General features: G+C 49.1%; 1 protein-coding gene across 4 annotated transcripts in view; it reads right to left on the reverse strand.

Moving 5' to 3' along the window:
- Positions 1-27601, reverse strand: part of SH3RF3 (SH3 domain containing ring finger 3) — a 215005-nt gene that overhangs the window by 8402 nt on the left and 179002 nt on the right. The window lies entirely within an intron of this gene.

The raw sequence follows: 27601 nt of genomic DNA on the forward strand, positions 1-27601 counted from the left end.
CAGTTCCATGACCCTCCTGGGATTTACTTTTCTGACGTCGGATGCGGATTAGCTGGCACGGGGCGTGGTGTGAAACAGGCAGCGCACGGAGCCTGACACAGAGCTCCTGAGTCGGTGAGGCCACCACAGAGTCTGCTCTGGTCACGGGGCCCGCCGGACCCTACGGCGGCTGGATGGGGACTCCTCTGCCCGCCCAAGCTGGGAACAGTTAGTGGTGCTGAGATCCCCTTAAAGTGCACTTACTAGGGATGTGCATATCCTCAAGGTAAGTCAATAACACTTTAGTATGAACAAATCTGACGTTTTCTCTACTCCCAGCACTGGTACTTATAGGAAGGATGGAAGCTGATGTCCTGCATGCTGTCCACGGGTGGCACGGGCGAGCCCTGGCCTGGAGGGGAGCAGGTGTGCGGGGAACGTGGCACAGGGCAGCCCTCTTCCAACATCCAAGAGAGATGTGTGTGGGGCACACTTAGGAGAGCTTCGGTCATTTGGCCACCAGGGGGCGCCATGCAGCTGGCTCAGAGACGTCCCCGTCCTCCAAGCAGCCGGGCTCCTGTGGCCACCATGCAGAGGAAGGGGCTCCCAGGATGACAGTCTCCTAACCTGAGACCAGCAGGATAGGCACTGGCTCCGGTGGGCTGGTGGTCCCTGGACCTCGGGGCCTCTGGAAGGGGAGCCACGCCGCAGCCAGACACCCAAACACTGCCGGGTCTCAGGAAAAAAAGCCACAGGGTATCAAATGGTCAAGTGCGATCCTGAAGCCCAAAACTCTTAAAAGTGATTTAACTGTATGTGTGTATGCATGTGTATGTATGTGTGTATATATGTGTGCGTGTATGTGTGTATGTGCAAGTGTGTGCATGGGTGTATGTGTGCATGTGTGTGTACGTGCGTGTGTGCATGTATGTGTGCATGTGTATATATGTGTGCACGTACATGTACGTGTGCGTGTGTGTATACATATGTATGTGTATGTATGATGTGTATGTATGTGTGCACGTGTGTGTAAGCAAGCACACAGGTGAATAAAACTAAGAGCCACGTGATGGGTCCCCAGGGCTCCCAGTGGCCCTGTGGTGCCGTCCACGACAGGGGGGGCCATCACCCGACCCGCCTCGTCCCAGGGCTCCCCCAGAACACCATGCGGGCAGGGGACGTGGCTCTGACGTCCCGGCGCCCCCGTGTCCAGCCCGGGCCGAGAACGCTGCAGGCACCGGATATGCGCCCGCCGAGCGGACGCGATGGAGGGCATGGGCTCGCCAGCGGGGGGCCCTGCGGGTGTCCTTCCTCCTGACGAGCACGTTCCATCAGCGAGCACCTGCCTCGCGGACCCGCAGGAGCCCCGGGAACGGAGGGCGCGCGAGGCCGGCGGCTGCGGGTTTGGAGCCGGGCGCCCACACGCGGGGGGATTTCCTGTCGGTCCCCGTGGTCAGTCACCACCGGTCACCCTCCCACTGACCTCGGCGGACGCCGCCCTCCCCAGACGTCCGCGTCCACACGCCACGTGGAGCGGAGCGCGGGCTCGGGGGCTGGTCCAGCCCCTCCGGGCCGCCCTGGTCTGTGGGCGCAGCCGAGAACCCGCCGATGGGCCCCTCGCGGGCGGCGGGACAGGGAGGACGCGCGCTGGGGGGGATCTGGGCCAACAGCTTACGCTACAGGAGCACGGGTTTGCTGGGGTTTCCCCGGGCCTTCGCAAGCCCAGGCGGGCGGCGCGGGGAATCGCGCCCTGTTGCTTTTTGGGGCCACCGCTTTCCTCACAGCCCCGCCTCAGCACCTGGCTTAACTCCCCTCCCCTGAGCACGGGTCACTTTCCACCCCAGTGACCCTCCGAATGACCGAGGCTCAGTCATTTCAGCCTTGCTGGGGGACCCCAAACATCTGAACTGAACTGTGGCAACACAATGCCCCCTGGCCCCCCACCGCCTGCGGGGGGCGGAGGGCACATCTCCAGAGAAAGGGGCCCTCGCTCCCCCAGACGAATGACGGCCCCAGCCACCCAGCTGGACCGGCCCTTTCCCTGCGACGCCCCGGCTCCCTGTGCAGCTGACCACCCCGCACCCTGCCTGCCCTTCCCCTGACAGAGCTCACCGCGGCGGCTGCGCACTGGACGCCAGGAGCCCAGGGCAGCCCCGGTCCAACTCCGGCTTTGCGTTTGGCTCACCGAGTGTTTAAGACCAGTGCAAGAGCTGGTTTAAACTATTAAAGTCCTCACAAAAATATGATTCTGTTGCTGTTTTTATGGTGTGTCTGGATATTTTTAAATGTTTGCAAAAAAACAAGTTTGCAAAATCTTTAGCTCCCAGTACATCTTTGCTTGTTTTTGGCAGGGCCATGCAGCTGATGGGATCTTGGCTCCCTGACCAGGGATTAAACCCGGGCCCGTCGGCAGGGAATCGTGGGGTCCTAACCACTGGACTGCCAGGGAATTCCCTGCCATTACATTTTTGTTAAATGAATAAAATCAACTTCACTTCCTGTTAACCCTTGCCTTGCCTTGGGAGAGCCCAGGGACCAACACAGGGCTCTCGACTCCAACTTGTACAAAGAACCAACCAGGGAGTTTGATAAAATGTAGATGTGGGGCTCTGCCCTCAAGGATTCTGATTCAGCAGGTCTGAAATGGTTCTGATCTAGAACCAAGGAAGTGATCAATTAGAAGCCGATGGTCACCTGTGCAACCAGATAAGTGATTCTGGAGACGGCAGACAGGTAAGACACAGGGAAGGGCCCAGCTTCATGGGAAGGTGATCAAAGAAGGAGACTGTGTCCCCTACCTACTAAGTGCCCCAGCCCAGGGGACAGGCATGGGCTTAAAGTCGTGCTATGAAGTGCTGGGGTACACGGGGGTGGAGATTCTGATCCGTGTGTCTGGCTGCCTAGCTGGCTCCCAGGCGAGGCTGCCCTCCCCAGTTGCACTTTGGGTGGCAAGGGCCATCGTTTGAGTAGGAGCTCACCAGGCACGGCAGCCACGCCAGGCATAGGAATGGGTGGGAGCCAGGCCTGCAGGCATGAGAAGCTCCAGCTCTCACGCTACACACGCACCTGGGTCTGCACTCTGCCTCCCATACAAACAATGTCATTACGTTAGAGAAGGGATTACAGGTGACATTAGGGAAACAAGCACACCGGCACACACTCACACAACCTGAAATAAAGTCACATCCTACTTTAAAAGAGTCATCTGGAAATCTAATATGAAAAAAAGAGACGTTCATTCATTATAGAAAAACTGTAAAACATTTTACAAATAATAAAATGATAGTGTCTGCCCCCAGAGGCCTTGTTTCATAAAATATTAATGCAAAAACTTGGCCAAAGGAAACAAAATTTAAAGCTTAAATTAAGAACTGTTGCCAGTTAAAAGTCAATTAAAATTATGGAAAATTATCTCTGAAATTAAAGGAAATCAAAGAGAATAGAATTTGATTTATAAAATGTGACATTAAATTTTTCAGGGAGTCAATTCATTTCATTAAAACGAAGTAAACCTGTATCACGGCCTATGAGTGCCATGTCCTCACCGTCATCTCCTCATTATCCTATGGTGATTAGGTGGAGAAATTACAACTAACACCACAGAAATACAAAGGAGTAACAAATTGTTACTATGAACAATTATACGCCAACAAAGTCGACAACCTAGAGGGAATGAAAACATACAATCTTCCAAGGCTGAATCATGAATAGAGAAATCTAAATAAACCAAATACCAGTAACAAAATTGAATCAGTAATCAAAAAACTTCCCCCAAACAAAGGTCCAGGTCTAGATGGCTTCACAGGTGAATTCTACCCAAGATTTAGAGAAGACTTATACCCATCCTTCTCAAATTATTCCAAAAAACTAAAGAGGAAGGAAACTCCCAAGTTCATTTTATGAGGCCAGCATTTCCCTGATACCAAAACCAGTCAAAGGCACCACAAACACACAAAAAGAAAACTATAGGCCAATATCCTTGATGAATATAGATGCCAAAATCCTCAACAAAATATTAGCAAACTGAATCCAACAATACATTGTAAGGATCATACACCATGTCAAGTGGGATTCATTCCAGGGATGCTAGGATGGTTTAACATATGTATATCCAACAATGTGATACACCACATTAACAAAACAAAGGATAAAAATCATATGATCATCTCAATAAAAGCAGAAAAAGCATTTGACAAAATTCAACATACATTCATGATAAAAAGTCTCAACAAAGTACATATAGAGGAACATACCTCAACATAATTAAGGCCATATATGAGAAACCCACAGCTAAATTATACTCAATGGTGAAAAGCTAAAAGCTTTTCCTCTAAGATCAGAAACAAGACAAGGATGCCCACTCTCGCCACTGTTCTTCAACATAGTATTGGAAGTTCTAACTACAGCAATTAGGTAAGAAAAGTAAATAAAAGGCATCTAAACTGGAAAGGAAGAGGTAAAACTGTCACTATTTGCAGATGACATGATACTATATATAGAAAATCCCAAAGACTCCTCCAAGAAACTCTTAGAACTAATAAGTGTATTCAGCAAAGTAGCAGGATACAAAATCAATATACAGAAATCTGTTGCTGATAATGAACTATCAGAGAGACAAAGAAAGAAAACAATCCCAGGTATAATCGCATCAAAGGAATAAAATACCTAGGAATAGATTTAACGAAGGAGGTGAAAGACCTGTATTCTGAAAACCATAAGACATTGAGGAAAGTGACGGCAGATGATACAAATAAACGGAAAGATATACCATGTTCATGGAAGAACTAAGGTCATTAAAATGCCCATACTACCCAAATCAGTCTACAGATTAAATGCAATCCCTATCAAAATTCTTATGGCATTTTCCACAGAACTAGAACAAACCCCAAAATTCATATAAAAGGCCCTGAATAGCCGAAACAATCTTGAGAAAGAAGAACAAAGCTGGAGGTATCACAGCCTCTGATTTCAGGCTATACTACAAAGCAACAGTAGTCAAAACAGTATGTTACTGGCACAGAAACAGCTCCATAGATCAGTGGGACAGGCTAGAGAGCCCAGAAATAAACCCACACTTATATGGTCAATTAATCTCTGACAAAGAAGGCAAGAATATACAGTGGGGAAAAGACAGCCTCTTCAATAAATGGTGCTGGGAAAACTGGACAGCTACATGAAAAAGAATGAAAGTGGACCACCTTCTTACATCATATACAAAAATAAACTCAAAATGGATTAAAGACTTAAATGTAGGACCTGAAACTATAAGACTCCTAAAAACATAGGCGTATGCTCTTTGCCATCGGTCTTAGCAAGATTGTTTTGGATTTGCACATCAGGCAAGGCAAACAAAAGCAAAAATAAACAAACAGAACTACATCAAACTAAAAAGCTTTTGCATAGCAAAGGAAACCACCAACAAAATGAAAAGGCAACCTACTGAATGAGAGAAGATATTTGCAAATCATACATTCAATAAGAAGTTGATATCCAAAATATAAAGAACTCATACAACTCAATATAAAAAAAAACCCCAAACAACCCAATAAAAAAATGGGCAAAGGATCTGAATAGACATTTTTTCGAAGAAGACATACAAATGGCCAACAGACATATGAAAAGATGCTCAACATCACTAATCATCAGGGAAATGCAAATCCAAACCACAATGAGATATCACCTCACACGTGTCAGAATGGCCATTATCAAAAAGAAAAGAAATAACAAGTGTTGGTGAGGGTGTGGAGAAAAGGGAACCCTTGTGTGCTGTTAGTGGGAATATAAATTGGTGCAACCACTGTGGAAACAGTATGGAGGTTCATCAAATAATTAAAAATAGAACTACCATATGATCCAGCAATTCCACTTCTGGGTACTTACCTGAAGAAAACAAAAACACTAATTAGAAAAAATATATGTACCCCTTGTTCACTGCAGCACTATTTATAATAGTCAAGATATGGAAACAACCTAAGTGCTCACTGATAGATGAATGGATAAAGAAGATGTGGTACATATATACAATGGACAACAATGTGTATATATATACTCAGCCATAAAAAAATGAAATCTTGCCATTTTCGACAACATGGATGGACCTGGAGGGTATTATGCTAAGTGAAATAAGTCAGATAAAGACCAATACTGTATGATTCCATGTGTATGTGGAGTCTAAAAAACAAGACAAATGAAGAAATAATCCAAAACAGAAACACAGTCATAGATACAGAGGACAAACTGTTGGTTGCCAGAGGGGAGGGGGTTGGGGGAGGAGAGAAATAGGTAAAGGGGATTAAGAGGTTCAAACTTCCAGCTATAAAATAAATAAGTCACAGGGATGCGATGTACACATAGGGGACGTAGTCAATAGCACTGCAACAACTTTGTATGGTGACGGATGAAAACTGGTCTTCTCGGGGTGAACATTTCATAATGTGTAAAAATATCAATTCACTATGTGGGATACCTAATATGATATAATATGGTATTTTAATTTTAACTTAGAAAAGTCTAAAGTCCAAAGTCTCATCTAAATATCATCTAAATCAGATGTGGGTGAGCTCGAGCTATGATTCACCCTGAGGCAAATTTCCTCTCCAGCTGTGAGCCTGTGACACCAAACTAATTACATGCTTCCCAAATGCAAAGGTGAGGAAGGCAGAAAATAGACATTCCCATTCCCAAAAGGAGAAATGGGAAGAGGAGGGGGTGACAGGTCCAAGCAAGTCCAAAACTTAGCCAGGCAAGTTCCACTAGATCCCGAGTTGGAGAACAATCCTCTTTGGCCAACGCCTCTCTTCCAGGCCACCCCCCCCCACCCCGCCCCGGCTTTGGTCAGAGGCCACCTCTGAACAGCCTTCAGGGCCCTTCATCCCTTTCCCGGAAGAAGAGTGCATGTTTGCAGCCAAACAGCCCTGTGGTCTGGTCCTGCAGAATCCAAGGAGTCCCACAGCCGTCCTCCCCTCCACCCTGCTTCCTCTGACCCCCGAAGTTCAGGCTGGCAGAGTCCTTGGTGCTTTAATCCCACCTCTATTCCTGGCTCGGCTGCGACGGCTGGTTTAGTCCATGAGTTGCACCCGTGGTCTCTTTATCAAATGGTGGTTTGGCCACATCCCTGGCATCTCTTCAGAGCACGCTTTCTCATTTTGCACAATATGGTGAGGCTAAGGGTTTTCCAAATGTCCAAGCTCCGGTCCTTTTTGGTTAACAATCAACTCATTTCTTTCCTCTTGCATTTAACAGCCAGCCACCAGGAGGAACCACGCCTCTCCTTCAATGCTGCTCAGAAATCTCCTCAGCTAAGTACCCAACATCGACCTACAAGACACGAGGACACAGCTAGGCTGCCCTCTTTGCCACTTTCTAACCAGGGCTGCCTTCCTTGCCATTAACAGTAGCGTGTCCCTCCTTCCACCTGGACGTCCTTTAGCATTCACGCACCTACCAGCGTCTGTTCACGATCACTCTCGAAGGACCCTCGCCAGAACTGCCTTTAAGGCCAAACGTCAAGCCTCCCAGCCTCTCTCCGTCACCTGTTCCAAAGCTGTTTCTGCATTTTCAGGGTTTGTAACAGAAGCCCCTGCCGCACTCACGGAACCAAAATCTGTATCGGTTGTCTCAGGTGTCCATAACCCAGTACCACAGCCTGGGCAGCTTAATCCACAGACCTGTCTTTTCTCGCCGTTCTGGAGGCTGGGGCTGCCAGCATGGACGGGTCCTTGGTGAGGAACCTCCTGGCCTGCAGGCGGTGCCGTCTGTCAGGTGGTCACGTGGCCTTTCCTCATGACCCATCTAACCCTAATTACCCCCCAAGGGCCCCCCACACACTGGGGCTTCAACTTATGAATTCTGGGGGGACACACACATCCAGTCTGAAAGGGCCACAGCTACCTCAATGAGAGAGAGGAAATTCAAGTCCAGAGAGATGACGGGGATGGACCCCGGTCTCTGGCTGCAGAATCCCAGACTCTCTCGGCCACCTCACCGCCTGTCCCCGTGGCCGCTGGTGCATGAGGAGGAGGAGGCTTTGCTCGTCCTTCACCCGCCAGGCCCTACTCTGCCCCGTGCCCCAGGGCCTTACTCAGTGTTTGCTGAGCCCACCGGGTCCCCAGCCAGCGCCCCCTGAGCACAATCACGCGTCCAAGGCTGACCTGGCCCCAGCTCGCCCTCAGCTCAGGCTGGAGCTCCCTGGACCCAGCCCCACCTTCTCTGCAGAATGCTCTCCTGCCAGCCCTGGGCTCCCACACCCGCTGTCCACCAGACACTGGCGGTAACCGCACACATCACCCTGACTTATGAGGAACAGCACCCTGCATACCCCCATCTGGCCCAGAGATCAGCCCATGTTCAATGAGGGTCATGGTGTGACCTGCACCCATCACCAGCCTCCACGGCAGGAAACCTGAGCAATGGACCCTGGGTGCCACCTCGAGATCTAGTTCAGCCGCTCTGGGTGGGCAGCCAGGTCACCTCTCTTGTGACCCCTGGTCCATCAGAGGAGCAAGCGCTGGCATCCCCAACTCCTCAATGTCCCACAGGCCGTCCTGGCCTCCCGGGGGCAGGACTGAGCAGCTCGCACCCTGGGGCCGAGCCCAGCCCAGCCAGCACCCCGAGAGGGCCCTGAACGCGGGATCAGAGCCTGGTGGTCCAGCCTCTGCCGTGTGGCCCCGTGATGCTGTCACTGTGCCCGGGGCAGGACCAGGCGCCCTGGGTGGCGTCACAAAGGCCACCACAGGGCAGGCGCCGTGGCCGGTGCTCAGCGAAGGTGGGAGGCCTGTGGCCATGCACGTTCCACAGGGGCCATAGCCCAGGCCAGGACCCGATGCTGAAGGGCAGGGGCCACACCGCCTGGCTCTTCTCCTGCCTCCCAGCCAGGTGCCCTTGAACGCGTGATTGCGTTTCCTGGGCCTCAGTTTCCTCACCTGTGGAGTGGGGGTAACGACGGCACCTGCCCGAGAGAGCTGTCTGGGGACCGGATGAAATACGACATGTTAGACATTATTAGCCTGCTGTCACCAGCACCCTCTCCATCACCATGGTTACCACATAGCCATTTGGAGCCTTCTTTCTGCAACAGCCAGTTCGTCCAGTGATACATGAGTCTCCCTCCACTGCTGCATCTTACTGTTTGGGAAGGAAAGTGCCACTCCTCAGCCAAAGGCACCGCGCCAGGATCTTTTTCTTCTAAAGCAGCGGTCCTCACAGGTAGTGAGTTTGAAACTGCACTTCCCACGGACTGCGATGACACATGTGGTGGAGCGGACCCTCCCCTGTGCTGTGCTGCAGGCGCCGCCAGCAAACCCGGAGCAGGAAGGAGAATGGTCTGAAGGTCTGTCCCTACCCGGATGTGTCACGTGCTGGGCCGTGAAGGACCTCAGGGGTCTGAACCGAGGTGGCTTCTGGGCTCTGTGAAGCCCCTGGATTTGCCAGGCTGGGCATGGGTAGCTTCTCAAAGCAGGCCATGCCCCTCCCCGGTGTGAAGAGGCTGATGGCGTAATTCAACTGAGAAAAAGGAGGTGAAGGGCAGTGGGTGTGCAGGTCTGACCGGTGGAAGGCGTGGACGGGGCCGCGGGCCACCCGCACCCAGGCCGCTGCCGGGACGTCAGCGGGAGCCGGAGGCCAGGCTCTTTGGGGACAACAGGGACAACAGGGCGTCCTTTGCTCTCAGCCTGAGAGCCCCAAACAGGAGGGAGCTGTGACAGACGAGGACTCAAGGGAAGAGGGAGGTCACATGTCACCCTGGGTGGCGTGGTGAAGCGAAGCTTCCAGACGCGGCACGGTGCTGTCTCTCCTCCCTCGTCTGCCTCACGTGGCCCCTCTTGTAGGATCCACGTCCCTGCCATGCGCCGGGGCCTTCCATGGCTCCAGACGCAAAGCGCGGTGGGGACCCAGGGCTCGAAGACGCCGCCAGCTCGCCCTTGAGCAGAGACCATGGAGGGGGCGCACAAGTGTCCGACCGACGGCCGACTGAGGTGCCGGCCAGCAGCCAGGGAGCGGCCCGCAGGTGGCCCCGGCCCAGCCGGTACGGCGTCCGGGCCTCCCTCCGCTCAGCCGAGGCCCAGCCCCGGAGCAGGATCATTACAACCCGACGGGAGACGTTCTCCCGCGCTGAGGTGCAGCAAGTTGTTGTGGCCTCTACGTGAGTTAACTTGAATTTTGTGCTGACTAAACAGCCTGTGTGTGACCTGTTAAACACACACTGCACGCCAGCTTTAATTATTCAAGAAAAGGGTGCACTGACCAGAAGTAAAGAATGTCCATGTTATAATCAAGACTGGGGCTTCCCTGGTGGCGCAGTGGTTAGGAATCCACCTGCCAATGCAGGGGACATGTGTTCGAGCCCTGGTCCGGGAAGATCTCACATGCCGCTGAGCAACTAAGCCCGTGTGCCACAACTACTGAGCCTTCACTCTAGAGCCCACGAGCCACAACTACTGAGCCTGCAAGCCACAACTACTGAAGCCCACACGCCTAGAGCCTGTGCTCCACAACAAGAGAAGCCACCGCAATGAGAAGCCCGCGCACTGCAACGAAGAGTAGCCCCCGCTCGCCACAACTAGAGAAAGCCCGTGTGCAGCAACAAAGACCCAACACAGACAAAAATAAATACATACATTTATAAAAAGAAAAAATAATAAAGATGAAATGCCTCCCTTCCCAGGACACCAGTGCTGGTCCTCCATCCATGGTAAGCCTTCCTCCCCAGGGGCCAAGGCCACACTGACTCAGTACGTGCTGGTCTGTTGTTTTTCTAAACCTTGAAGGAATGCATCCCTGACTTGATGTTCTTTGTTCTGACAAGACATAACACTGTGCTGAAAACCCTGCTTCTCCAGGGCAGTTCCTCAGGTTACCTGAGAGGCTGTCTTCTGGGCTAGAGTCCTCAGTTTGGCTCAAGGAAAACTCTTTCCTACCCTTAGCAGAGACTGTTTATTGATTATTTTCATCACCAAAAGTGAAAGCTGTTCTACACAACTGAGGCTGGGTGTGTGTCACACGGCAGACTTCACGAGATGCCTCCAAGATTCCCCGTCCCAGACCCAGCAGCGGGGCCGGGGTGCTGGCGGCCCTGCCCTCTGATGTGACCTTACCCGGGAGCTTCACACGCACACGCACACACCTCGAGCATAGGCACTGTAGTTAACAAGTGTGGGATGGAAAAATGAAAGCACCTCCCAACAGACTTCTTTGGAAAAGTTTACAGAAATACTGGAAACATGTACAAGTAACAGATGAGAAGAATTCCATGCGGAAGGAAGCCCAGAACTGAACTTCAGCAGATTTTTACTGGAAACACGAAGACCTCCAGACAACCTACAACCAACCAAACTGCAGGGCCCTAAAATCCCAGGTCACACCCCACACTGATGGGGCCTCGGAAACTGGAAGGCCCGCCCTGATCTGGAGGCAGGACGCGTTGCCAGACGCCCGGGGACTCCAGCCACGCAGGTCTGAGAGCACCAGAGGAGCAGAGCCGGAGCCGCAGGGACAGGGGCGACGCTGAACGAGACCGTCCGCGGCTGCTCAGGGCCACTCCTCGCGTCAGGCGGCTCATCTCCCCGTGCATCGGAGCCCCCGCGGCCCTCCCCTCGCTGTCAGGGATGGAGCACGCAGGGGTCTCTCCCTACGGGCCTCTCTCAGCCTTGTAACCGTCCCAGTAGCATCACTGGGGGTGGGCAGAGCAAGCAGGGCCCCCCGGGTGGAGAGGTGTCCTCTGCAGGCCCACCCGGAAGGAGGGTTCTGTGGGGCCGGGGTCCCATCGCTTCAGTCTCCACCTCCTGCGGGGAGAAGCCCTCAAGGAGGCGGAGGGCAGCCGCCCGCCCACCACGTGTCCGGTTGGAAGGGGGCCCTCAGCAAGGCGGGCAGAGCGTGAGGCTGACCCACAGGGCCTCCTGATTCTTTCTGACGGGCAGAGGCTGACGCGCTCTTTGGCGGGAAGGCTGTGCCTTTGTGGAGGAGGGGGGAGTGACTTTCTCTCCTCTGGGTCAGGTCCCAGCAGCCATCACGTGATGTGGGCTTGTGCGCCCCGAGGCCCCGCCTTGGGGAAGGATTTCCAGCCTCCCTCAGCCCTTGCACAGCAGAGCCAAGCTTCATACCCATTGGAAGAGTCCCAGCACCTTGCTTCGGGTTACATTACAGCTGCCAGGGACTCGTCTGAATGTGAGATCGTTTGACCTTCACCCGAGTCCCCAGGGGCACCAGGCCGGGAGCCTTGGTGTCCCCTGAGGATGTGGCACCTTGGATGCTGGCAGGCCTGGCGTGAGCGAGAGCTGGGCAGGCTTCTCTGCGGTGGGACCTTCTGCAGCCTTCACTGTGCCAATAAGCTAATCTTTAAATTTAAATTTTATCTTGTAAGAACACGTAAGGAGACATGTACTCTTTTAGCGAGTTTGTAAGTGACCACGCTGTCTGGTAGACACCGTAGGGGCACTCGCCATAGGGACAGTCATCGGCGGATCTCTAGAAATAACTCACCGTGCTTCACTGAAGCTTTATCAATGACCTTAAGTTTCAGCGGAGCAAGCCAAGTTCTAATAAGCTGGGTTTTCCTGCAGGAGTTTTTCATTTTTTATCTGTTTATTTTTTGGTGGGCCTGGGGCTCTTCTGAAAGTGAAGGGAGGGTTCCGGCGACCTGGAAAGGTAACACCCAGCCGGCCCGGTGCAGGGAGGCCCCCAACACTGCTCTCAGTTGCCCTGCACGCCGCCGGCTCCCAGCGGGGGTGACCCTGCGGCCAGGAGACGCTCGCGACCACGGGTGGAGATACTTCTGGCATTGCGAAGTTGGGGTCCCGCGGGTAGAAGCCAGGGCTGCTCCGGGTCCTCCAGGGCAGGACTGCGCGGGCGTCAGGCTCCCTCCCCGACAGCGGCCTGAGGCAGATGCTGGCCGGTGGCCTTCTGCACCCAGGCCGCCTCTCGCATCCCATCCTCCCCCACCCTTGGCTCCGCAACCTGGGGGCTCGGGTGCTGAACTTGGAACAGCTCTTGGAGGCCGGGGGCCGGCGGACCCTTTGCATGGGTTTCCTCGGGGGGCGAGGAGGTGAAGAAAGAATGATCCAAGAGCCCTTGCATAGCCACAGAGAACACTGGAAGGTGCTAGTCTGCTTCTGGGACGCGGGGTGGAGGCCAGCCGGGCCGGTTCTGGGAAGGCCGCGGAGCTCTCCAGAGTCACCCCACCCCGAGCACTAGGGACCCCAGGTCTCCGGAGCCATCCACGGCCGTCTCCTGCGGCAGCAAAGAAGTATCTACGGCACTTTGGACAAGGTACAGGGCCCGGCCCCGACACTGTCCAGGGAGGGCCCCGCGTCTCCGCTGCCCCCAGCGGGCTGCCCGTGGTCCTGAAGCCGACGACACAGGCCCAGGGCCGTTCTGATTGAAGTCCCACCCCCAGGCCAGCATGGGCCTTGCTCACAGCGCCACGTGTCCTGCTCTCAGTTGTGCCCACGTTTTCCATCAACAGGGTGCCACGTCCATCGTGGAAACAGCCCCCCGCCCCGAGCTCTGCTAGGACCTCACCAGGCAGACATCCATGATCAGCTCGTACCCAAACGACTCCCAGAAAACAGGGGCTTTCTTTCCTCGACCAGCCTGACACACAGCCATCAGACTCACACTTCAGCCCCTTCCTCCTGGCCCGAAAGGACAGCCACAGACAGTGTGCCCGCACCCACTGCCCCGGGGAGTGGCCGGGGTCCTGTGCTGGTGGGCGACAAGCACAGATTCTTGGTGGCCGCACCCCCAGCACCTGCGTCTCTGAACACCCGTGGGCTCTGAAAACTGCCGCCCCGCTGGCCCTGCCCTGTCCATCTCAAGTGGGAGCCACACCCCAAAACCAGGGTGATGAGTCCAAACAGAGGCATGGCAGGTTCCCCGGGCACCACGGCCCAGTCCAGGACCGCACTTCCCGCATCTCTGTGGACCTTCTGACCCCGAGGGGGGCTGCTCTAGGGTGTGGGGACGTGATCCCCCAGGAGCAAGGGCGGCTGTGTGATGGGGTCGAGCCACACAAGTCAGTGGTTAGGAGCGAGGGGACAGAACGTGCGCCCCAAATCGTGTCTCTGTGGCATGAGGATTAATTTATTATGATGATTATATATATAAATAGAATTCACTTACGATTCTAAGGCCCAAAAGACTCAGGAAGAGCCTTCCCCTAACTGCCTAAAAGAATGTAGATGGAGGCCTGTTCCAGGAAGGGGGCGTCACCACAGGTAACTGTAGTAAAAACTGTTTGCTGAAACTTCTATGTCCACGGTTCCTGCCTGGCCCAGCAAACACGCGTTCACCAAACGTTTGCTTTTCTGTCTCCAGGTGAATTGCCTCCCTCCCGCTCTGAGTCCCAAACCCCCATCCCTGACATACTCCTTCGTCTGGGGCTGAAGATGGGATTTAAGGTGAGGGCTTCCGCCATTGGGGGAGTTCGTTTTCCTGGGCCTCTCCCATGCGCATGCTTTTAAACTTTTCTGATTTCCTCCTGTTGATCTGTCGCCTGTCAATTTAATTCTCAGATGTGCCAGAAGCACCTGAAGGGAGAGGACAACGTCTTCCCCCCGACAGGAGACACCCCAGGAAAGAGGCGCTGGGGGCTAAGGCGGTGGATGAGCCCCACCGAGAGGGGGGCCCAGGGCTCCCAGACAGGCGTGCTCAGGGCTCTCGCAGGGGCAGCCGGGCCAGGGTGCCGGGGGGGCACCCCCCTCTCTTCGCTGGCACCGCAGTCCCCTATCCCCGCCAGCCCTGTTCGTGCTTGTCGCCCTGACTGGGAGCCGTCTCCTCCCTGGACCTTGGTGAGCATTTCCAGGAGTTCATTTCTCTCTCGCCTGCTCTGTCCCCTCACACGTGTGCTGCTTTACCTGCCCCCATGTGGACCCCCGTCGTACTCATGCTGGTGCAGGTGCCGGCACCTGGTAAGTGGCCTGCGCCCACCTGCAGCTGCCCCCACGGCCAGAGGGAGGGTCTGGCACAGGCAGGGCTCCGTCTCAACCCCAAGTCCCCAGAGGAGCCTGGCTGCAGAATGGCCAGACTGGACCTCTGGGTGGCACTCACGTCTCCAGGCAAGAAGCCGGCCTCTCGACGATGCAAACTCCCCCAGAGCTGAGACAAGGGTTAACGGGCTTTAACGCAGTTAAATGAGGGAGAGTTAAAGTGCTGAGCTTTCACTTCTTTACAGATTCTTCTGGACTCAGCACCTGAGAAGCCGCGGCAGCAGGTCCTGTTCCTTTGCCATCTCATCCAATGCCATCATCTTTTCACTGAAGCAGGAAGGCCTGTTACCTCAGTAGAATTTATAGCGTAACATTAATTTCTTTAAAATGGCTTCGGAGGAGGTCAGGCCAAAAGGCAGAGACGAGAAACGAGAACAGCCCTCTGGCTCCAGGGTGTGTCCGGGCTGCTTTCGGCTTTGTCCTGTAGGACAACCTTGCCTTGAATGTACGTTTCCAACAGGCCTCTGCTTGTTTTCTGTAGAACAAATGTGGGGCTATCACAAATTATTAGATTAAATGCAACGCATTCAGATGAAATCTCTGTAAAATCTGGTATCCTTCGGAAAGGGTCTGGAACGGAACATGAAAGACAAACACGTCATTATCTACTTGGGTGTGCCAAGCTCATGTGCTTCTGAATATTTTTTAAACAAAACAGAGGGGTAGAAATCACCTCATCCAACCAGAAAGGCAGCAGCAGGCCCGTCAGTTCCATATGGGAGGGGCTTTGTCAAGGGGATGCAGGATTTTGGAGGGTCACTTAGGAATCTAAGCTATTATTTCCATTAGCGCTGACGGGCAGCCCTGCAAGCTCTCAGGGAGGCTGGGATCTCCTTCCTGGACTTTGTGTGCTTCTTCAGACAGGCTGCTTCCAGGAAATGTGAGATGACACCCAGCCTGGGCAACAGCTCGGAGATCCAGGTTCAGAGGCCGCTGGCTGGGCCCCTCCTGCCGCTGCCTGCTGCACGCAGCCCAGACCCTGGCCCAGCGGCTCCTCCCTGAAAAGGGCCCTGCCTGGGCTTCCATCTGGCCCTAAATTTCTCTAAGGAGCCGCCATCATGACTGCATGCCTGGTTGTCGTTATCCCAATAGAACGATTGGGAAAGGATGGAAATTTGGAAGAAGCCGAGGTGTCAGAATCCAGGTGAACTCAGCCCAGCCAGGGGCTCGACGCGGCCCTCCCTGAGCTGCCAATGTAACCAGGGAGGAAATGGCCCACCTGGGAGACGGGGTCACAGGACTGGAGAGTTGCGGCATCCACTTCACCCTTCTCGAGCAGTCCTGGCAACGGAGGGTGTGGGACAGTTGAACTAGAGCTGCTCCAGTGCCAAAGGGTGGGGTGAGTTATCCATGGGTTATGGGTTAGTTTATCTTCTACGACTCAACTCTTGGGGCCGTTTCTACTGCCGGCTGCTGGTGGGGGACCCTGACGCCCAAGGAGACGGGAGGAACCCCCAAGTGAACCAGCAGGATGTGGGGGGACTGAGGGGGGGGAGAAGTGGAGGCTAGACAGGGTCGGCACCCCTGAGGCCGGGGAGGTCAGGAGAGGCAGGCAGGAGGGGCCTTCCGAGAGGAACGGGAGAGGAGTGGAGGGCGATCGCCTGGCCCACTCGAGCCCAGGAAGCCTGCTGGGCTCCCAAGTGAGGTCCGCTGCCCCCTGAGACCAGGGGTGGGGGGCACGCCTGGGCCCCTTCTGTTCCTTGAGCCTAAAGCCCCACCCCCACAGTCCCCAGGGCCTTTTCCAGCCTTGTGGGTCCTGAGCATTGGCCCCGCCCACCACCCAAACCACACCCTTGCTTAGGCCCTGGCCTCCACAGCCAAGGCCTTCGCCCCCCGCCTTTTTTTTTTCTTTTCCCTCCTCCTCTTTTTTACTATTGTGGTACTGTGGTACCTTCCGGTTGTTGATTCATCTATATTTTTATTTTTATATTCTTTCTAGCATGTCTGTTAGTTTCCTAGTCTAATTTTATTTTTTACTTTGTTATTGTCCTCTTTTTTTTTTTTTTTTGCCACCCCAGGCAGCTTGCGGGATCTTGGTTCATGAGCCGAGGGTCGGGCGAAGCTCCTGCAGTGGGAGCTCCCAGTCCGAACCACTGGACTAACAGAGAACCTCAGGCCCCAGGGACTGTTCATCAGAGTGAGGTCTCATGGAGGTCCTCATCTCAGCACCAAGACCCAGCTCTACACAACAGCCTACAAACTCCAGTGTTGGAAGCCTCAGGCCAAACAACCAGGAAGACAGGAACACAATCCCACTCATAAAAAAAAAAAAAAAAAAGAGACAGCAAAAAAATATGTCACAGATGAAGGAGCAAAGTAAAAACCTACATGACCAATTAAATGAAGAGGGAATAGGCAATTTACCTGAAAAAGAATTCAGAGTAATGATAGTAAAGATGATCCAGAATCTCAGAAATACAATGGAGGCACAGATTGAGAAAATACAAGAAATGTTTAACAAAGATCTAGAAGAACTAAAGAACAAACAAACAGAGATGAACAACACAATAGCTGAAATGAAAAATACACTAGAAGGAATCAATAACAGAATAACTGAGGGAGAAGAACGAATAAGTGAGCTGGACGACAAAAGGGTGGAAATAACTGAGAGGAGCAGAATAAAGAAAAAAGAATGAAAAGAACTGAAGACAGTCTCAGAGACCTCTGGGACAACACTAAACACACCAACATTCGAAATTATAGGGGTCCCAGAAGAAGAAGGGAAAAAGAAAGGGTCTGAGAAAATATTTGAAGAGATTATAGCTGAAAACTTCCCTAACATGGGAAAGGAAATAGTCACCCAAGTCCAGGAAGCACAGAGAATCCCATACAGGATAAACCCTAGGAAAAACACACCAAGACACATATTAATCAAACTAACAAAAATTAAATTCAAAGAAAAAATATTAAAAGCAGCAAGGGCAAAACAAAAAATAACACACAAAGGAATCCCCATAAGGTTATCAGCTGATTTTTCAGCAGAAACTCTGCAGGCCAGAAGGGAGTGGCAGGATATACTCAAAGTGATGAAAGAGAAAAACCTACAACCAAGATTACTCTACCCAGCAAGGATCTCACGCAGATTCGACAGAGAAATCAAAAGCTTTTCAGACAAGCAAAAGCTAAGAGAATTCAGCACCACCAAATCAGCTTTACAACAAATGCTAAAGAAACTTCTCTAGGCGGGAAACACAAAAGAAAAAGACCCACAAAAACAAACCCAAAACAATTAAGAAAATGGTAATAGGAGCGTACAGATTGATAATAACCTTGAATGTAAATGAATTAAATGCCCAACCAAAAGACACAGACTGGCTGAATGGATACAAAAACAAGACCCATATATATTCTGTCTACAAGAGACCCACCTCAGACCTAGGGACACATACAGACTGAAAGTGAAGGGATGGAAAAAGATATTCCATGCAAATGGAAATCAAAGGAAAGCTGGGGTGGCAGTACTCGTATCAAATAAAATAGACTTTAAAATAAAGACTGTTACAAGAGAGAAGGAGGGACACTACATAATGATCAAAGGATCAATCCAAGAGAAGATATAACAATTATAAATGTTTATGCACCCAACATAGGAGCACCTCAATACATAAGGCAAATGCTAACCACCATGAAAGGAGAAATTGACAGTAACACAATAGTAGTAGGGGACTTTACCACCCCACTTACACCAATGGACAGATCATCCAAACAAAAAATAAATAAGGAAACACAAGCTTTAAATGACACAATAGACCAGACAGATTTAATTCATATTTATAGAACATTCCACCCAAAAGTGGCAGAATACACATTATTCTCAAGTGCACATGGAACATTCTTCAGGATACATCACATCTAGGGTCACAAATCAAGCCTCGGAAAATCTAAGAAAATTGAAATCATATTAAGCATCTTTTCTGACAACAATGCTATGAGATTGGAAATCAATTACAGGAAAAAAACTGTAAAAAACACAAATACATGGAGGCTAGCCAGTGCGCTACTAAATAACCAATAGATCACTGAAGAAATCAAAGAGGAAATAAAAAAATACATGGAAACAAATGGCAACAAAAACATGACAACCCAAAACCTATGGGACGCAGCAAAAGCAGTTCTAAGAGGGAAGTTTAGAGCAATTCAATCTCACCTCAAGAAACAAGAAAAATCTCAAAGAAACAATCTAACTCTACACTTAAAACAACTAGAGAAAGAAGAACAAAGAAAACCCAAAGTCAGTAGAAAGAAAGAAATCATAAAGATCAGAGCAGAAATAAATGAAATAGAAATGAAGAAAACAATAGCAAAGATCAATAAAACTAAATGCTGGTTCTTTGAGAAGATAAACAAAACTGATAAACCCTTAGCCAGAGTCATCAAGAAAAAAAGAGAGAGGATGCAAATCAATAAAATTCGAAATGAAAAAGGAGAAATCACAACTGACACCACAGAAATACAAAGGATTATAAGAGACTACTACAAACAACTGTATGCCAATAAAATGGACAACCACAAAGAAATGGACAAATTCTTGGAAAGGTACAATTTCCAAGACTGAACCAGGAAGAATTAGAAAATATAAACAGACCTGTCACAAGTAATGAAATTGAAACTGTAATTAAAAATCTTCCAAGAAGCAAAAGTCCAGGACCAGATGGCTTCACAGGTGAATTCTATCAAACATTTAGAGAAGAACTAACACCTATCCTTCTCAAACTCTTCCAAAAAATTGCAGAGGAAGGAACACTCCCAAACTCATTCTACAAGGCCACCATCACCCTGATACCAAAACCAGGAAAAGATATCACAAAAAAGAAAATTATAGACCAATATCACTGATGAACATAGATGCAAAAATCCTGAACAAAATACTAGCAAACAGAATCCAGCAGCACATTAAAGGGAGCATACACCATGATCAAGTGGGATTTATCCCAGGGATGCAAGGATTCTTCAATATATGCAAATCAATCAATGTGATACACCATATTAACAAATTAAGGAATAAAAACCATATGATCGTCTCAATAGATGCAGAAAAAGCTTTGGACAAAATTCAACACCCATTTATGATAAAAATTCTCCAGAAAATGGGGATAGAGGGAACCTACCTCAACATAATAAAGGCCATATATGACAAACTTACAGCAAGCATCATACTCAATCGTGAAAAACTGAAAGCATTTCCACTAAGATCAGGAACAAGATAAGGATGTCCACTCTCGCCACTCTTAAAGACGTGTGCTCCGAAAACTATAAAACACTGATGAAAGAAATCAAAGATGACATAAACAGATGGAGAAATATACCATGTTCTTGGATTGGCAGAATCAACATTGTGAAAATGACTATAGTACCCAAAGCAATCTACAGATTCAGTGCAATCTTTGTCAAACTACCAATGGCATTCTTCACAGAATTAGAACAAAAACTTTTACAATTCGTATGGAAACACAAAAGACCCTGAATAGCCAAAGCGATCTTGAGAAAGGAAAACGGAGTTGGAGGAATCAAGCTCCCCGACTTCAAACTATTCCACAAAGGTACAGTAATCAAGACAGTATGGTACTGGCACAAAAACAGAAATATAGATCAATGGTACAGGATAGAATGCCCAGAGATAAACCCACGCACATATGGTCACCTAATTTACGACAAAGGAGGCAAGAACATACAATGGAGAAAAGACAGCCTCTTCAATAAGTGGTGTGGGGGGGCTTCCCTGGTGGCGCAGTGGTTGAGAATCTGCCTGCCAATGCAGGGGACACGGGTTCGAGCCCTGGTCTGGGAAGATCCCACATGCCGCGGAGCAACTGGGCCCGTGAGCCACAATTACTGAGCCTGCACGTCTGGAGTCTGTGCTCCGTAACAAGAGAGGCCGCGATAGTGAGAGGCCCGTACACCGCGATGAAGAGTGGGCCCCGCTTGCCACAACTAGAGAAAGCCCTCACACAGAAACGAAGACCCAACACAGCCATAAATAAATAAAAATAAATAAATTCAAAAAACAAAAAAAAAGAAATATTCCTCAAAAAATTTAAAAAAAAAAAAAAGTGGTGCGGGGAAAACTAGACAGCTACATGTAAAAGAATGAAATTAGAACACTCCCTAATACCATACACAAAAATAAACTCCAGATGGATTAAAGACCTAAATGTAAGACCAGACACTCTAAAACTCTTCGAGGAAAACGTAGGAAAAACACTCTTTGACATAAACCACAGCAAGATCTTTTTTGACGCACCTCCTAGAGTAATGGAAATAAAAACAAAAACAAATGGGACTTAATTAAACTTAAAAGCTTTTGCACAGCAAAGGAAACCATAAACAAGACAAAAAGACAATCCTCAGAAAATATTTGCAAATTAAACAACAGACAAAGGATTACAGACAAAGGATTAATCTTCAAAATATACAAACAGCTCATGGAGCTCAATATCAAAATAACAAACAATCCAATTAAAAAATGGGCAGAAGACCTAGATACACATTTCACCAAGGAAGACATACAGATGGCCAAGAGGCACATGCAAAGATGCTCAACATCATTAATTATTAGAGAAATGCAAATCAAAACTACAATGAGGTATCACCTCATGCCGGTCAGAATGGCCATTTTCAAAAAAATCCAGAAACAATAAATGCTGGAACGGGTGTGGTGAAAAGGGAACCCTCCTGCACTGTTGGTGGGAATGTAAATTGATACAACCACTATGGAAAACAGTATGGAGGTTCCTTAAAAAACTAAAAATAGAACTACCATATGACCCAGCAATCCCACTACTGGGCATATACCCTGAGAAAACCGTAATTCAAAAAGAGTCATGTACCGCAATGTTCATTGCAGCTCTATTTACAATAGCCAGGACATGGAAGCAACCTAAGTGTCCATCGACAGATGAATGGATAAAGAAGATGTGGCACATATATACAATGGAATATTACTCTGCCATAAAAAGGGACGAAATTGAGTTATTTGTAGTGAGGTGGATGGACCTAGAGTCTGTCATACAGAGTGAAGTAAGTCAGAAAGAGAAAAACAAATACCGTATGCTAACACATATATACGAAATGTAAAAGAAAAAAGGTTCTGATGAATCTAGGGGCAGGACAGGAATAAAGACGCAGACATAGAGAATGGACTTGAGGACACAGGGTGGGAGGGGGCAGCTGGGGCAAAGTGAGAGTAGCATCGACATATATACACTATCGAATGTAAAATAGTTGGCTAGTGGGAAGCAGCTGCATAGCACTGGGAGATCAACTCGGTGCTTTGCGATGACCTAGAGGGTTGGGATAGGGAGGACGGGAGGGAGGCTCAAGAGGGAGGGGACATGAGGACATGTGTATGTATATGGCTGATTCGCTTTGGTGTACAACAGAAACTAACACAGTATTGTGAAGCAATTATTCTCCAATAAAGACCTATTAAAAAAAAAAGACCAGTAAAATTGATAAGCCTCTAGGTAAGCAAACTAAGAAAAAAAAAGAGAGAAGACACAAATTACTAATGTCAAAAATGAAAAACCCTATGGATAGGAAAAGGTAATAAAGAAATTACAAATCATTTTATGCTCACAAATTTGATAAGCTAGATGAAATAGACCAATTCGTTAAAAGACACAAAGTGCCAGATCTTGCACAAGAAGAAATAGGCAATCTAAACAGGCCACTATCTATTAAAGAAATGGAATCAACAATTAATAACCTCCCAAAATAGCACCAGCCCAGATGGGTTTGCTGGTGAATTCCAGCAAACATTTAAGGAATAATGATGTCAATTCTCTACAATCACTTCCAGAAGATGAAAGCAGAAGGAATATTTCCTAACTCATCCTATGAGGCCAGCATCATCCTAATGCCAAAACGAGACCAAAAAAATCACAAGAAAACTACAGATCAATACTTCTCATGATTATAAATGCAAAAATCCACAACAAAGTATTAGCAGATAGAATCCAACGATGTTTAAAAAGAATTATATACCACAACCAAGTGGGGTTTATCTCAGGTATGCAAGGTTGATTCACAGCTCAAAAATAAATTAATGCAATCCATCACATCAACAGCTGAAGAAGAAAAATCACATGATCATGTCAATAGATACAGAAAAAAAATTTGACCAAAATCCACCATGATAAAAACTCTCAGCAAACTAGGAATAGAGGGAAATTTCCTCAACGTGAAAAGGAACATTTACAGAAAACTTTAAGCTAACATATTTAACGGTGAGAAACTAGCAGCTTTTCTGCTAAGATTAGGAACAAGTTGAGGATGTCCCTTCTCACTACTACTCTTCAACATCATACTCGAAGTCGTAGCTAACACTAAATCAAGAAAAGGAAATAAAAGGTATACAGGTTGGGAAGGAAGTAATACAATCATCTTTGTTCACAGATGACATGATTGCCTACATAGAAAATTTCAAAGAATTCATACACACACACACACACACACATAAGACTCCTGGAACTAATACACATTATGGCAAGTTTGCAGGAGCCAACGTTAATATAAAAATGTTAATTGCTTTCCTATATACCAGCAATGAACAACTGCATTTTGAGATCAAAAACACAATATTATTTACAGTAGCACCTCCAAAAGTGAAATACTTAGATATAAATTTAACAAATTATGTACAAGGTCTAAAAGAGGAACGCTAGAAAATTCTGGTAAATGAAATCAAAGAAGAACTACATAAATGGAGAGACAGTCCCCGTTCAGGGCTAGGAAGATTCAGTACTGTCAAGATGTCCATTCTTCCCTACTTGATACACAGATTCAACACAGTCTTAACCAATATTCCAGTGAGTTATTTTGTGGATGTTTGCAAAGTGATTCTAAATTTTACATGGAGAGGCAAAAGACCCAGAATAGCCAACACAATATTGAAAGAGAAGAGCAAAGTTTTAGGACATACTACCAATATCAAGACTTACTATAGAGCTACAGCAAGCAAGATGAATTGTGTTGGCAAAAGAAAAAGATCAATGGAACAAAACAGAGCACCCCAAAATAGACCTGTACAAATATAGTTAACTTATCTTTGCTAAAGTAACAAAGGCAATAACACAATGGAGAAAAGATAGTCTTTTCAACAGAGGGTACAGGAACGACTGGACATCCACATACAAAAAAAAAAAAAAGAAGAGCAAGAATTTAGGCACACACCTTATACTCAAAAGGGCTCATAGACTTAAATGCTTAAATGTAAAATGCAAAACTATAAGCCTCTTAGAAGATAATGGAGGAGAAATTTTAGATGACATTGGGTTTGATGATGACTTTTGGATACAACACTAAAGGCTTTCAAACCATGAAAGAAAAAAATTGATAAACTGGACTTCAATAAAATGAAAAACTTCTGCTCTGCAAAAGACACTGTGAAGAGAGTGAGAAGACAAGCCACCAACTGGGAGAAAATATTTGCAAAAGACAATTATGATAAAAGTATACAAAGAACTCTTAAAATGCAACAATAAGAAAATAAACAACCTGATTAAAAAGTGGGCAAAAGACCTGAACACCTCACCAAAGAGATATACAGAAGGCAAATAAGCATATGAAAAGATGTCCAATATCATATGTCATTGTGGAACTGCAAGCTAAAACAACAAAGAGATACCACAGCACGCCTATTAGAATCATGAAAATCCAGAGCACTAACGACATCAAATGCTGGTGAGGACGTAGAGCAACAGGAACTCTCCTTCATTTTTGGCAGGAATGCAGAATAGTGCAGCCACTTTGGAAGACAGTTTTGACAGTTACAAAACTAAACATGCTCTTACCATATGATTCAGCAATCACACACCTTGGTATTCACCCATGTGAGCTGAAAACTTATGTCTACACAAAAACCTGCACACAAGGTTTACATCATCTTCATTTTTAATAGCCAAAACTTGGAAACAACCAAGAATCCCTCAGTAGGTGAATGGATAAACTGTGATCCACCCAATGAAATATTATTCTGTGCTAAAAAGAAGTGAGTTATCAAGCCATGAAAAGACACGGAGGAACCTGAAATGCATGTTACTAAATGACAGAAGCCAATTTGAAAAGGGTCACGTAGTATGATTCCAACTCTGTGACATTCTGGAAAAGGTAAAAACCATCGGGACAGTTAAAAGGATCAGTGGTTGCCAGAGGTTAGGGGGAGGAGGGATGAACAGACAGAGCACAGAGGATTTTTAGGGCAGTGAAATTATTCTGTATGATACTATATTGATGAAAACACGTCATTATATATTTGCCCAAACCCATAGAATGACACTCTGTAAACTGTGGACTGTGGGTGCCCACGGAGGTTCACTGACTGTGGCAGATGTCCCACCTGGGGGGATGCCGTTCATGGGAACAGGTGGGGGTCTATGGGAAATCTCTGCACCCTCTGCTCCAGAATCCAGAGAGGCCCACTAGGCATTGTGTCTCATTTTTGGCTGTCTCAGTTTTGCAGCCACTTATCCTTCACCTTACAAGGGGTATCTCGACATGCTCCACACACTGGACCCTAGAAATTTCACTGAGGGGGAAGAAGCCTGAATTTTTGTTGGATTTATTTTCTACCCTCTGACATGCAATTGTCTTCCTGTAAGTCTGGAGTAGGTGCTCCTTCTCTCTCAGTAGGTCCAACCAGCATAATCACCAATGAAATGGACCAGTATGATAGTTTATGGAAGGGAAAGTGATCAAGATCCCTCAGAACTAACCTATGACTGAGGGCTGGAGAGTTGACATACCCCTCAACAGAGGGGTAGGACAGCAGAGGTGTGTTGCTGACCCCGCTAGGTAAAAGCAAACCACTGCTGGTGGGCCTCAGGGATGGGGTGGAGAAAAGAGCATTTGCCAGATCAAGAGCTGCAAAGCAGGAACCAGGAGATGTGTTAATTTGCTCAAGCAATGAAACCACATCTGGTTCAGCAGCTGCAATTGGGGTCACCACCTGGTTAAGCTTAAGATAGTCCACTGTCGCCCTCCAAGACCCAGCTGTCTTCAGCACAGGCCAAATCGGAGGGCTGAACGGGGAGGTGGTGGGAGTCACCATCCTGCATCTTTCGAGCCCTTGGTGGTGGCACTGACCCCTGCAATCCCTCCAGGAATGCCCTATTTCTTTGGTTCACTGTTTTCCCAGGTAGAGGCAGCTCCAGTGGCTTCCACTTGGTCTTTCCCGCCATAACAGCCCTCACTCCACCGGTCAGGGAACCAGTGGGGGATCCCACCAGCTGCTGAGCACGTGTATTCCAATGATGCATTCTGCACCTGGGCGGTGGGGGGGACACAGAAAGGGTCTGCGGACCCACTGTGAGAGGGACCTGTGCTAACCCTCCACTGATCAGTTGGCCTCCATGACGCCCTGCTCTGACTGGGGGGCCACGGTGGCATTTGGGGTACCCTGGAATTTGTGTCAGTTCAGAGCCCGTGTCCGATTATTTCCTTTTCTCCAATGTGCGGCCACCCTGGTAAAAAGCTGCAGGTTCTTTTGGGAGAGGCAGGGAAAGATTAACAGTATAAATCGTTGGCAATGTAGCGGGGTCCTTCCTCAAGGGGACCTGGCTTCCCCTTCACTGAAGGGGCTCTGGGTCTGGAAGTCTGAGAACTGACCGCGGGGCCGTGACTCTGTCTTTGTGACCCAGGCCAGACTTCTGCTCACTAGACCCAGAGCTCTGCTGCTGACACGGGTGGAGCCTGAATGCCATCGCCTGCTCAGCTGCTTCTCTCCTGGGGCACCAGGGTCCATCACCCAATGCCGTGGGTTTCTTCTGATGGATGGTTTGACGCTGCTGCCCACTGTGGGAACTGTGCCCGCCTTGTCCTTGGCAAGTAACCACTGCCCCAGATCCAATCACCCTGTTGCTTTCTGGTTTCCTAATTCGTGCCCAGCTATCACTGTGGGGTCTGGCCTACGCAGGGCAGCAATCACAGAGCCCTCCTCACAAATCCCTTCTCTCCGTCCTGGGTGGGTGGGCAGGTCTCATGAGATAAACCCACGCGGACTCCAGCCTCCCTCTCTGCCTCTGCCATGAGCCACGGCAGCTCTGGCATTTCAGCCTAATTTGCTGCATGTCACCTTCTGGTCCATGTTTCAGCCGAACAACCAACCAAACAGAGCCTTTCTAATCCCTTTAGGTGAGTCCAGGGCAGGCCATAGGGTTTGGGAGCAAAGCCCTGCCAGCCTCTTCAAATAACTACTCTCCTCTTGAGAAACAGCTCTTGGCTGCTACTGGGCCTTAGCAGAGACTGGACGCTTGACCACGGGTCACCACGGTACCATGTGACCAGGCTGCCCATCATGAACTGGCTGTTATCTGGCCCACAAGGCCATAAACTTGGATGTGCACAGCAGCACTTTACCACCACATGGAAGTGATAAATATGTGATCAGGCCCTGAGGGCACAAGGAAGCAGGCCCTAAGGGCACAAGGCCCAAGCAGGCCCTGAGGGCACAAGGAAGTCACATGAAGAAGTGGCCCAAGGGCCCATGGTCCCCACCCCTGCTACACTGCCTTCTCTCCCAGCCTGAACCTAGCCTCCTGGGGAAGTTCATTCCCTACAATCAGTAACAGAGGAAGTGAAGCCTCGGGCCGGTTTACAGCTGGTTCTGCACGGTATGCGGGCAGTCCTTGAGAGTGGACGGCTGCAGC

This window comes from Balaenoptera physalus (genome assembly GCF_965194825.1).
Source record: "Balaenoptera physalus genome assembly, chromosome: 15".
Classification (NCBI taxonomy): domain Eukaryota; kingdom Metazoa; phylum Chordata; class Mammalia; order Artiodactyla; family Balaenopteridae; genus Balaenoptera; species Balaenoptera physalus.